The sequence below is a fragment of the Topomyia yanbarensis genome, chromosome 3 (genome assembly GCF_030247195.1).
Source record: "Topomyia yanbarensis strain Yona2022 chromosome 3, ASM3024719v1, whole genome shotgun sequence".
Taxonomy (NCBI): domain Eukaryota; kingdom Metazoa; phylum Arthropoda; class Insecta; order Diptera; family Culicidae; genus Topomyia; species Topomyia yanbarensis.
The window spans coordinates 266,096,878-266,108,826 of record NC_080672.1 but is presented as its reverse complement, the minus strand read 5'-3'; the positions used below and the strand labels follow the sequence as shown (position 1 = coordinate 266,108,826).

Below are 11,949 nucleotides of genomic sequence, written 5' to 3'. Positions count from 1 at the left end.
AGTTATTAGAAAAGCATTCGACACAGTAAACCTTGGTTCAATTGAACTAATCTTAATAACACCATATTGAGTACACTATTTCTAAGGCCTCCAAGCTGCTAGGATTCATTTTTAGAGTCTCCAAGAACTTTACCGACATACATTGTTTAAAAGCACTCTATTGTGCTTTAGTCCGTTCTACACTCGAATACGGCAATGTAGTCTGGGCACCTTATTACCATAATGATATTCAACGCATCGAAGCCATTCAGCGCAAATTCGTTCGTTTCGCACTTCGTAGACTCCCATGGAGGGACCCACTGCATCTACCGAGCTACATAGATCGTTGTAAGCTTATTGACCTCGATCTCCTGTCTGTACGCCGAGATGTTTCGAAAGCAGTTTTCATCGCCGATTTACTGCAATCTCGAATCGACTGCTCTGAACTTCTGCTACTTTTGGACATAGACATTCATCGTCGTTGTCTTCGAACCCATCCTTTCTTTCGCATTCCGTTAGCCAGCACAAATTATGGCTATAACGGACCTTTCGTTAGTATGTGCCGTCTTTTCAATCGCTGCTCCAACGACTTCGACTTTCATTTGTCCCGTAATGCCATCAAAAAATCGTTTTTGAGCTCATTATCTTGTTCGCTGTAGTCTAGTAATAGTTCATAGTTATTAAGATTTGCTGTTAGCTTTAATTGTAGTTATAAGTGTTGAATTGTATCATTTGGATATTTGTTATCTGTTGATATAAAAGATGAGGAGGTTTTATGCCTGCTGGAGAGTTAAAGCTAAATTCAGCTCCAGCGGGCTTTTCCCTGCTCCCAAATAAATAAATAAATAAATAAATAAATAAATAAATAAATAAATAAATAAATAAATAAATAAATAAATAAATAAATAAATAAATAAATAAATAAATAAATAAATAAATAAATAAATAAATAAATAAATAAATAAATAAATAAATAAATAAATAAATAAATAAATAAATAAATAAATAAATAAATAAATAAATAAATAAATAAATAAATAAATAAATAAATAAATAAATAAATAGAACTACAGGTACCGCAACACATTATAAGTAGAGTGAGACAAGCTACAAATTGTGAGGTCAGCAGTATATTGTGGGAAGAAATAGAAACAGAACAAAAAATTAAAGGGAAGATTATAAAACAAGGCTGCCCCATGTCACCATATTTATTTACACTAATAATGCAAAGTGTATTAAAACAGGTAGAACTAAGATTTCCATCGCTGAACATGAAGTACGGGGACTTCCAATAATATAAGCATTTGAAGACGATTTACTAATTTTAACTAACAACGTGAAGGATCTAGAGCGATTAATAAAAATATTAAGAGTGGAATTGAAAAAAGTAGAGCTAGAGCTAAACGCAACAAAATGCAAAACATTGATAACCCTCGAGCACTCGCGCTGTTGTACTTTGTACAACACTTTGGGATTTTTCGTAATCATTTAGTTGCAAAGACATTTATCAATGCCAAACCACTATGTATTCTTCAGAAATCATGTTTTAGACAAGATACACTCATTTATGTGCACTAATATACCTCAAGTGCACCAATACAATCTGAAATTGTTTGATGAAACCAGGCCAATAGATGCGCGATGTGGGAAGTTCGACCAAACAATATTCTGTTCAATATATCTCGTTATCTCGATCATGTGGAAGGTTAAGTTATCCTTCGGCAAACTTGTTCAAAAGATCAAGAGCTAGTCAGTAGAAGATAAAATAGTTTGATATAAAATTCTGCCGCTAGGTGACGCTAGTGAGCATGTTATTTTTTCAGCTTACTATATCTCAAGATCTAGATTTTTTAGAAAGTCAGTATCTTCGACGAAGTTGCTAAGCAGATCAAAACCTATGGTTGCTTCAGAAAACTACTGTTAGGTGGTGCTAGGGAGCTTGTCAGTTGTGCAACCTAATGTACCTCAATTTCCTGATTTTTTAGCGAGTAAGTGCATTCGGCAAAGTTGCTCACGAGATTAAAACTTTCGAGGTGGTACATCGAATAATATGGGATTCTTCTACTAGGAGGCGCTAGTGAACTTGAGCATGTCATTTTTTCGACCCACTGATTTCCTGTCTCTGTGGAAGGTCGTTGTTTTAGTTTTTCTTCGAACTAAAACCAAAAATGGTGAATGTCACCAAGGGAAAGAATAAATCGATGATATTCCGAAAATAAGTCCACTAAATTGTCAGATGACGTTCCTGTAACTCAACTAAACTAATTTATTCATTTATAATTTGTACGCAAAGAAATTAAGATTTGGAAGTCGTAAAACTCATGTGTGCCATTTCTGTAACACCAATCAACCACTCACGATGGTAATCTGTAAAAGGAACTGCTTATAACATGCCCAGAAATAATGACACAAGCTTCCTAAGTACAGAAACATGCTAAACAAGCACAATTAATCTTCAATTTCTTCAATGTACTGATTTGATTCGAAAATAATATAGCTCACTTATGACTTGATACTTCTAAATAGTCGCAATCTTGAGATATAGAAATCATGAAATCACTAGCGCTACCTAGTGGCAGAATCCCAAACTATTCAGTGTTTCGCTTTGTAGGTATTTATCTCTTGTGCAACTATATCGAAGATACCGTCCTGCTAGGCACAAATCTCCGACTACATACGGGGAACGTGCCATTTGAGCCAATATATTCTGATACCTGATTCTGATACCGTCCTGCTAACAAATCAGGAATTCGAGATACAGTAGGTCAAAAATGGTATGGCCACTAGCGCCACGTAGTAGCAGAATATCGAACTATTTCGCATACCACCTCGTAGGCTTTGATCACCAGAACAACTTTGCCAAAGACACATATCTGCTGAAAAATCAGACACTTTAGATACAGTAGATCGAAAAAAAATAATGGTCACTAGCATCGCCTGGCGGTAGAATTCCATCGCGTTAATTCGCCCATCCGAAAGGCCATTATCCACTGCCCAAGTTTGCAGAAGAAAGTAGTGCTCCAAATGATACGGATCACGAAGTATTCTAAAGACTATCTGTGTTGTACAAAGTACAACGCGCGAGTAGGGAAGACCGAGGAGGGTTGAAACAATTTTTTGCACAAAAACTGTCATTCGATGATCGCCTAATTTTAAATTTTTTAATTCTGTTTATGCTTTATCAAATTACATTAGAATAACTGGTACAAATCAATAACAAAGCATCAATATATTGATTTTTGTAACAGTGTTCTCTTTGTTTCAACGCTCCTCATACCGAGGTAAGTTGAAACAGCAATCAATGTGAGTTGAAACAAGTAACCAATTATTTTAAATATTATCAAAACGTTTTCCAAAGCATCAAATGTTGCAATTGTGTCATTTTTATTCGTTCACACTAAAATAATTCCTTAAAATGACATGCATTATTATCATTATTTTTCACAGTGTATATCTACGTATAAACTAACACTTGTTTTGAAAATTTATGTTAGATTTTGGTTACAAATGCAGGAATTTCTACACTGATATCAGCAGTAATAATGATGTGATATTAAGCCACCATCAACTCAAAGTTTTTCCAGTGAATGCGGGTAGACTTACAGTAGCCCCGAAATAGTTTATCGTGAGACCTTCACATTATCGTTGTTACTAAAGGGAAATCAAAAAGGGTTGGGCGGGCCAGTCAGCAGAGACACTTACGCGTACCTCGCGGGGAAAAAAGAATCCCCTACAACAATAATATTCCAGCCAAAAGGTAAAAAAATTCGCTAAACATGCTTTACCCACCTGATGGTTTGTTTGGAGGAGGGTGCGTCAAACTCATATTAGACCTTCTGAAGAAATCAAGTTTCCTTAAGGTTGCACAGAGAATGCGCAAAATTCGCAAACGAAAAAAGCAGTTTTTTTCCACACCGTATGTCAGATCTTCATAAAAATCAATCAGCGTGTGTAGAATGTTGTTACAGTACTGCTCATTGATTTTTATGAAGATCTGACATACTGTGTGGAAACAAACTGCTTTTTTCGTTTGCGAATTTTGCGCATTCTCTGTGCAACCTTAAAATGACTTGGGCTGGCTATCCACGTTCCCTCGTCCAGTCATCAATTCGTATGATACCCTGGTGCTCCCAGCCCTCCCAGTTCTCAGTTGCTGTAAAGTGTATTTAGTGCATGTGATTTAAAGTTCAATAAAGCAAAAAAAATGAACAAAATATTTAATAAATACTATGAGTTCGATTAATGTAATTTTAATTAATGAGAATAACAAATAAATATACGCAATAATTATAATGAAGAAAACATAGTGAAAATTATGCATGCTGCGAAAATTATGCACAGTGGCTCGAGCGAATAGAGCATATGTATTTCAAATAGTGGCATGCTATGAATAAACTGAAAATAAAGAATATAATAAATGTAAATAATATGATAAATATAATGGACAATACAAAAGTATTTGAAATATGAACATGAATAATTGAATCAGTATAATTTAAACATATAATGAATGAGATAAGGCATTCTAAAATCATATGTAAAAGAAATTTTCCGGGCGGCAACACTCCATCATTTAGCCGTCCAATCATAAGGCGGTTGGAGCAATCCATTTCAAATATACAGTGTAATTGTATACTAATCTAGATTAATGCATTAATGAATCTTAGGGATGTAGTGAAAATAATGCATAACATAAACATAACTAATCTAATTAATCTACTAGAAATAAATAAACCTACAGTTCACACTAAGATAATTCCTTAAAATGACATGCATTATTATCATTATTTTTCACAGTGTATATCTACGTATAAACTAACACTTGTTTTGAAAATTTATGTTAGATTTTGGTTACAAATGCATAATGATAATGTGATTATAACATTACCATAAGACTAGAAGTTCATCATCGAGAAGAGTTGAAACAAGGTTTTTCAACTCTCCTAGGTCGAGAAGTAAGGTTTGTTCCACAATTTACAATTGATACATGGTAAAGCTAGAAAAAACGCATACAATTCATAAATGTTAATTGTAAGACTACATAATAATAATATTTTCTTGATAAAACATTACTTAATACTCTATTTATACCAATTTGAAGAATATAACGAAAACTTACTTTTGCTCGTTTTTTGTAGTGTGTTAACCGTAAATACTCAATCACTCATTTAACGTAGTTGGCGTGTATTGGAGGATTTGTGGGCACGATATAAATAAAATAAATGCATTAACGTATGCGGAATGAAATTTGGACAACGCTTCCAGCATTAAAACAAAAAAGCAACAGGGGTGGGCGTAGCGTATTGGTAAATCGATTGCCTTGTACGCAGCGCACCTGGGTTCAAGTCCCAACCCCGCACATAGGGTTAGAAATTTTTCATAAGAGATTTTTCTAACCCGAAGAGGCGAATGACCTTAAGGTTAAAACCTCTATAATCAAAATTAAAAAAAGCAACCCTGCGCAAAGCACCATACTAAACGTCATACTCTAGGCACACTCATTTCAAATATCCAGTGTTAATTTCGACCCACTAGGAGATAGCATGTGAACAAAATGGCAGCGAACGCCCAATCTGGCACTTAGCTATTAAGCAAAAAGAAGAAAGAAATTAAAAATATGCCAACATCAATTTTTTCGACTCCTTTGCAAAAAGTTCCTGCAAACTGTCGTAAAGCTTCTCGAATGAGCTCAATTTTTTTTCTACATTAAGTTAAAAAGCTGACAAATGTTTTCGTATAGAGAGAACATTTAATAAAGGGTTTTCTACAAAAAAAATTGCCTTTTGAATTTTGTCCAAATTTTATTCCGCATACGTTAGTGTTGAATCCCTAACGGTTTTGTTTCGCTAGTAATGGGCACTGTTTCAACTCTCCTCTGTTTCAAATCTCCTCGGTTTCCCCTACTCGTGTTACAAAATTTGGCGCGAGTGCCGGAGGGATAAGGGAACCACATTCAGATAGAGATATAACAGCAACTATAAGCATAGATAAAGAAGCGCTTGAGGTAGTGATAAAACTTAACTATTTGCTAACCTTTTTTACAGAAACCTTGAAGAGGCCCAATACAACAAGAATAAGATGCAGACAAGCGATTAACAGCACAAGAATAGTAATAGAATTCATGAAAAAGCTTACACCAAGCTGTAAAATAGCAAAACTAATATACCAAACTGTGATTTCTCCAACAATAACGTACGGCTTGAAGGCTGCAGCGTTAGTGAAAAGAAACAGAAAATCTATAGCTAATACGAGTTGCAAATTTTAAAAGAGTTCTCAAAATACATCAGAGACAGGCCAAAAGGAAGAATAAAAGCTTCAAGACTATTAAATGGAAAAACATCTACAAAAAGAATTAGAGTTATGAGATTGAAATATTGGGCACATATACAAAGAAGAGAAGCAGAACACCCACTGAAAGTAGCAGAATCAACAATATTCAGCAAAAAGAAATAGGGTAGGCCTGCTAAAACTTGGAATGAAACGGTTATGGAAGACAAAGAGAAAATAACCGAACTGACTGAAACAGAATGGAGTGAACTAGCGACGATCAAAGTTGAGCTTAAAAAAAGTTGAGGAAATATATAACAGAATAGGTACCGAAGAAGAATCAACATTTGAAATAGAGGATTAAATAAAAGAAAATGATTGCATAAATTGAATCATACAAGGAAACAAAATAGTAATTTAAATGAATTAATTGGAAATGCGAAATGGACAGAAACAAAAATAAATACAATACGAAAACGACAATTTGGGAATGGAAAATATAACGCAATGAGGAAAGGAGGATCTTAAATTAAAATCAATATACAGAACCATGTATATAAAAATAGTATGCAATCCTTTTAAAATCTTTCTCCAAGAAATTTCACTTATTACATGACGAGGATGTATGATAGATAGAAAAATTGGACCTTTAATATACTCACTAACAATTAGAAAGAGCTTTACGCAGTGGAATTCAATGAACTCAGCAGAACATTCTAGATTAAACAAGGAATGTAACAAGAATTCACAAAAAAGTAGCCGTTTGTTAAAAAAAATAATGCTAAAAGCAAAGATACCCAACAAATATAGTTATTAAACTAAACTACATAACAATAAATACGCGCTAATTTTTTGAACACGCATTCCTGGCAAGGAATTGAAAGTATGATTATAATACTGTATAAGGGACCATCAATAAATGACGCAGCCTTTTTTGGGTGATTTTCAACACCCCCTCGCCCATCATAGCATTTCGTCACAAACCTTGTTATGTTTAAGTTTGTTTGCTGCAATAATTAGAAAATATTTAGCATTTAGAATAAAATGTAAACTCAAAACGTGAAAACAAATGCATCCCTGCGCACACCGATCGCGCACAACCCTGCGCGAAGATTTCTCATTTCACCCGTAAACCAACAAACATGTGGCTGTCTCGTTCAGTCAATCTATGCTGCGAATTCTCACTTACTCACCTTGGCAAATAGGAGAGTCTTTGCTCAGAGAATACACACGTACGACGATGCAAAGGAAGGCAAGCAAAATCAGACCATCGGACCGCTGCTAGAGCGGAGAGCTTCACGTTCATCATTCGCTCATTCTCACACATCATAAGACTCATCGAAGGGGTGAGCATACGATTGCGACGAAGAGCATGATTAGTTTTACCCAGTTCGCGCACAACGCTGCACGCAATAGACCGTCGCCGGTCAGTGTCATCCAGTTCGTAGGGACGCCAATTAAAGACACGGCAGAAAATTGTCTGGTCCGCGAGAAAAGCATCCGCTTTGCCGAATTTTCAGCAGTAAAATCACTGAATGCAAGGTAAGCGAAACCAGATCGCATTTATGCCGTGCTAAACTCAACTTTCACGGCTTAGGGAAAATCACAGTCTGGAGTGTGGACGCTAGCGCCGCCATCTTGCAAGGAAGCCGGCAAAGAATACCCGGTGCAGACAATAGTTAGCATGAACATAGCGCGTGGATGAAGGTTCAGCTTAATAAAGGCATTCGCTTGTATTTGTCACAGATTTTATCCTGCTCATTGGGCAACTAGCCACAGCTGAACAGTTTGACATCCACGAGAAAGCAAGGCCATCGTGCGATTCATCAAACCGTGAGAGAAGTTCTTCGGAACAAATCACGTGGCGGATTGCTTAGACCAAGAACAAAAGCCTTCCATCGGAAGTAAGTTTCCCGCCCTGCTTGAGCACCTGCAATGAGGCTGATCGCTTTGCATCACAGGGTTTTTGTTTTATATTGCAGATTCTCGTCAGCAAGTAACCATCCGACAAATACACAAGGCACGTCGTCCCCTACGGTCAAGAATCCGAGACGGTCATCACACTTTTATAGCAGCTGGAGCACAGTTTCGGAATCGGCATGTGGCGGGGTGAGCCAACAACGGAGAATTGAACCGGGACGCTGTGTAATAGGCCGCGAAGGCGTGTGCGTGGGCGAAGGCGTCGGGAGAGGAAGAATGGAAATGAGCGGTATTGTTTATGCGTAGAGGGGCGCCCCGGAAGAAAGCAGTGAGTAAAACAAAATATGTGCGTAAAGTGTAAGAACAGAGTAGAGAAGGGAGCGAGATGCAGTTGAATAGGAAATAGAAAGGAGGAGAGTAGAGAAAAGAAAGAAAATGAAGGTGAAATTGAGTTTGAGGAGGAGGGCGAAGCAGCGCCAATAAAGTTTTATGTTGAATATGAAGATTTGTTGTGTTTTCAGTTTTGTGAGCGCATTTTCTGAGCTTTCCGGGACTGCTCGAGGTTTTTGATTCCCCCTCGACAGTCGCCCATGTAACAACCTCTAAATACCCCCTGGTAATTACGTAGCTTGACGGTAACCCATCCCCCCTTGTCTCCGCAAAAAATTAAAAAAAAAATATTAAGGACGATGTTAGTTAGACGAAACGGGTAAGATTGTCGTGACATTAGGTCAATCCACATTCTCCTATAAAAAGCTACGTAGCATGACATGACCTCCAACTCCCCCATATAAAGCTACGTCATTTATGGATAATCCCTAATAGTAGTACACGTATTATAGTTGAGCGGAGCTTGCCGACGCGAAAATGGCCTCGGAATGTACCGCTAGGTCTCTGTCATTCTGAAATGGGTCATTGGAAAATCGGTAGAGCTAACACATACTACATCCCTAGATTAAGTTATTTGTAAAGGGTGATTGGACGATATGCAGAAAACTTTTTTTTTCATAATACCACTGCCGGTCAATGAGATGTAGAAGGTTAACACACAAACATGTGGGACGGAATAACAGATCGAAATATGAACGTCTTAAGTTTATAGCTGTCATTCGAACTGAATATTGTAATATTGGAAACAAACTTAATATGGAACAGTTCTTGAGCGTTTTTTCAAATCGTCATATCTGCAATGAGTTACTCTCTTTGTTTACTTTCTCTTTCGATTTTTACGGCGTCACTATAACAGTTTTCACTTATTTTACAGTGCAGATCGAAAGACGGTGGTTTTAACTAGCATATTATGCAAAGAGTTGAGGGATAAATGTTAAAGTGACCGAATTATTAACAGAAGAGAAAGTAAACAAAGAGAGTAACTCATTGCAGATATGACGTTTTGAAAAAACGCTCAAGAGTTCAGCTTTCGGAGGGCCGAGTGTGATATATCATTCGATAGTTTTATACATAGAGCTATCTTATACATCAAGATAACTTGAACCAATCCCCCAACACAGTCATGTGAAGCAAAAAATTAAAAAAAATTCAGCACGTTTCTCGCTATAGCTCAGTAACCAAGCAAAATGTAAAAATTCTGAAAGCGCCACTTTGTAGAGATTGTTTAGTCAAGTAATGTGGCATATTTAACTCAGTTTACCCCATAATAGTGACTGTCATAAGATAGCAACAATATATAAAGACAAATACCCGACGGGAATGTTTGAATTACAATTTAAAATTAAAAAAAAAAAGAAACAATAAAAACAAACTTACTTTTTCTAAAATGAGCCCTTTTCAGAATTCCCATTGGTCTGGGTTACAAAAAACCATTCTCTAACTGTCTCCGATTGGCCCACCGTGGAAAACGTTTGCACGAGTTAGCAAACAGCATCAGTGTGCCAGATTCGAGTGAGCGCCTTCTGGGGCTGACGCGTGAGAATGAGAGCTGGTGGAATGCGTGTCAGTAGGATACAAACGCCGGAGTTAAGCATGCTCAATCGAACCACCAAGGATGCTAGGATCTCTGGAGCCTTCGCATTTTGATCTCGGGCTAACAATGTGCAACCGGATGGAATGGGTGCCAGAAGATAAAAAATCATTTCACAGAAGAGCATTAAAAGGCGAGCCGTACAGCGCTGGCACCGTTAGTTATTCGATGTTTGCGGACCCGGTAGGATCTGCCCAAAAGTACTTCTCTCGGAGCCTTTCGGTCTGAAGGCCTATGCTGTCTCTTAGCCTCTGGTGGTTCGACCTTTGCGCTGCCCCCGTCGTTACGAGTGAGGCGTGAAAATTTGTGGGTGGTGTTTTGGTTTTTGCTTGTCGAACGTGGCGCGTGTGGTGTTATTTTCTGGTGGCGAACGAAAGGAATCATAAATCCGGTTTTATCACCACGCCGGAGCGTGTTCGCGGTGTTCGAGTGGAGAAGATCTCGGTAGCTCTTCGGGTCCCCGCTGTTCAAGTGGTTTGGATATATCTCACGGTAGTAGGGTGTTGGTATCAAAGAGATATTTTGCATATATTGTAAGAATTTCGTGTTTTGGTTTGCCGTCTGGTTTGGTTGTAGCGTTTTTCAACTCAATGTGCTATCTTGTCGCAATAAGAGCTATAATTTTCAATGTTCAATGTGAAGTATAAATAGTGGAATAATCTAAATTTACTTTTATCAGTGATACATCGCAGGATCACGTGAATTATCGTACGTGTGTGAAGTCATATTGCAGAGGAGGAAGATAATTCCCATCGTCCAAAAGCAAGGCTACGTGGTTTATACTGGGTTGGTAGAGATCACAGGATCCACTGAGTTCGTATCAGCAAAATTGCCGAATCAGATCGGAACCAATCAGCTATTGTATAGCGGGTTCGCTGTTGGTGTGGGAAATATTGGCAGCGTATGGTCTCTAGAACAATCAGCAAGCAGAAAAAATTGTCATGCTATCCGAACAATAGCGCACACGAAAATTCCGTGCAAATGTGATATTCGAGAAAATATAAACGAAACACAGAGTAAACCCTGAAGAGTGGGATTTGTACCAAATGTACATAGGTAGTTTGGGCGAAGTTCGTGGCAACCCCAGCTGTTGGGTTGGAAATGAAGAGTGGTGAATTTTGGGAAGAATCGAGTGAAAAGTGGATTTGAAAAGAGTATTTTCGATTCCTTTATATATCGGTGTGTATAGATGAGTAGCTTTTCTATGTACAACAAAAAGAAGCGCTGTAAGGCCAGCATTACTCGCGTAGAGTTTCCCAGTCTTACATTTTGAGAAACGCCGAAGAGGTTGGCAGTCAATGGATGTTTGTCATCTCTTGCTATTTCTACAACTACTATTGTGTGTAAAATCACTAGGACCAAGTGCTTACTACTGGTATCGCGCTGTGCAAACAACAAAGACCGGTTTAGTGTATTTCTCTTTTTGTGAAGGTGTTACCGGATAAAAATCATCAAAACGTGGGGCGATATCAAGAAAGGTAAGAACCCGGTTTGGTGTGCTAAGCTGCACAGCACTCTTATTTATGTTGATTGGTGATACTGATATACGCTGATGGTGATAGGATTAATGACAATCGGATTATTCCGCTTACAGATTCAATCAGAAAATTTCTATCAATTGCGGGTGCCGGCAGGATTAGAAACAGGGCATGATAGATACGGTTAAATACAGTTTTCGATTTTCGGTTGATGGTCGATAGGGTTTTACCATTGTATCGGCTCAATAGTAATAACATAGGCCCTTTCCTACATGGGCGACCGAAAATAAAAGTCGCAAGGGCAGAACATGCTTCGTGAACCCT

The 11,949-nt window shown here is 37.6% G+C and overlaps 2 protein-coding genes and 1 long non-coding RNA gene across 3 annotated transcripts in view; 2 read left to right on the top strand and 1 right to left on the bottom strand.

Annotated features, from left to right (window-relative positions):
- Positions 1-11,949, bottom strand: part of LOC131694007 (phenoloxidase 8-like) — an 82,526-nt gene that overhangs the window by 21,181 nt on the left and 49,396 nt on the right. The window lies entirely within an intron of this gene.
- On the top strand, positions 7,437-8,129 carry LOC131694019 (uncharacterized). The gene is made up of 3 exons (XR_009306376.1): positions 7,437-7,788; positions 7,844-7,924; positions 7,993-8,129. It is a non-coding gene; the product is annotated as an uncharacterized LOC131694019 (long non-coding RNA).
- LOC131694009 (uncharacterized) overlaps positions 10,290-11,949 on the top strand; it is a 405,981-nt gene continuing 404,321 nt past the window's right edge. Inside the window, exons 1-2 of the mRNA XM_058982348.1 lie at positions 10,290-10,649; positions 10,827-11,625. The gene's annotated coding sequence lies outside the window, so the exon portion shown is untranslated. The remainder of the gene's footprint in view (positions 10,650-10,826; positions 11,626-11,949) is intronic.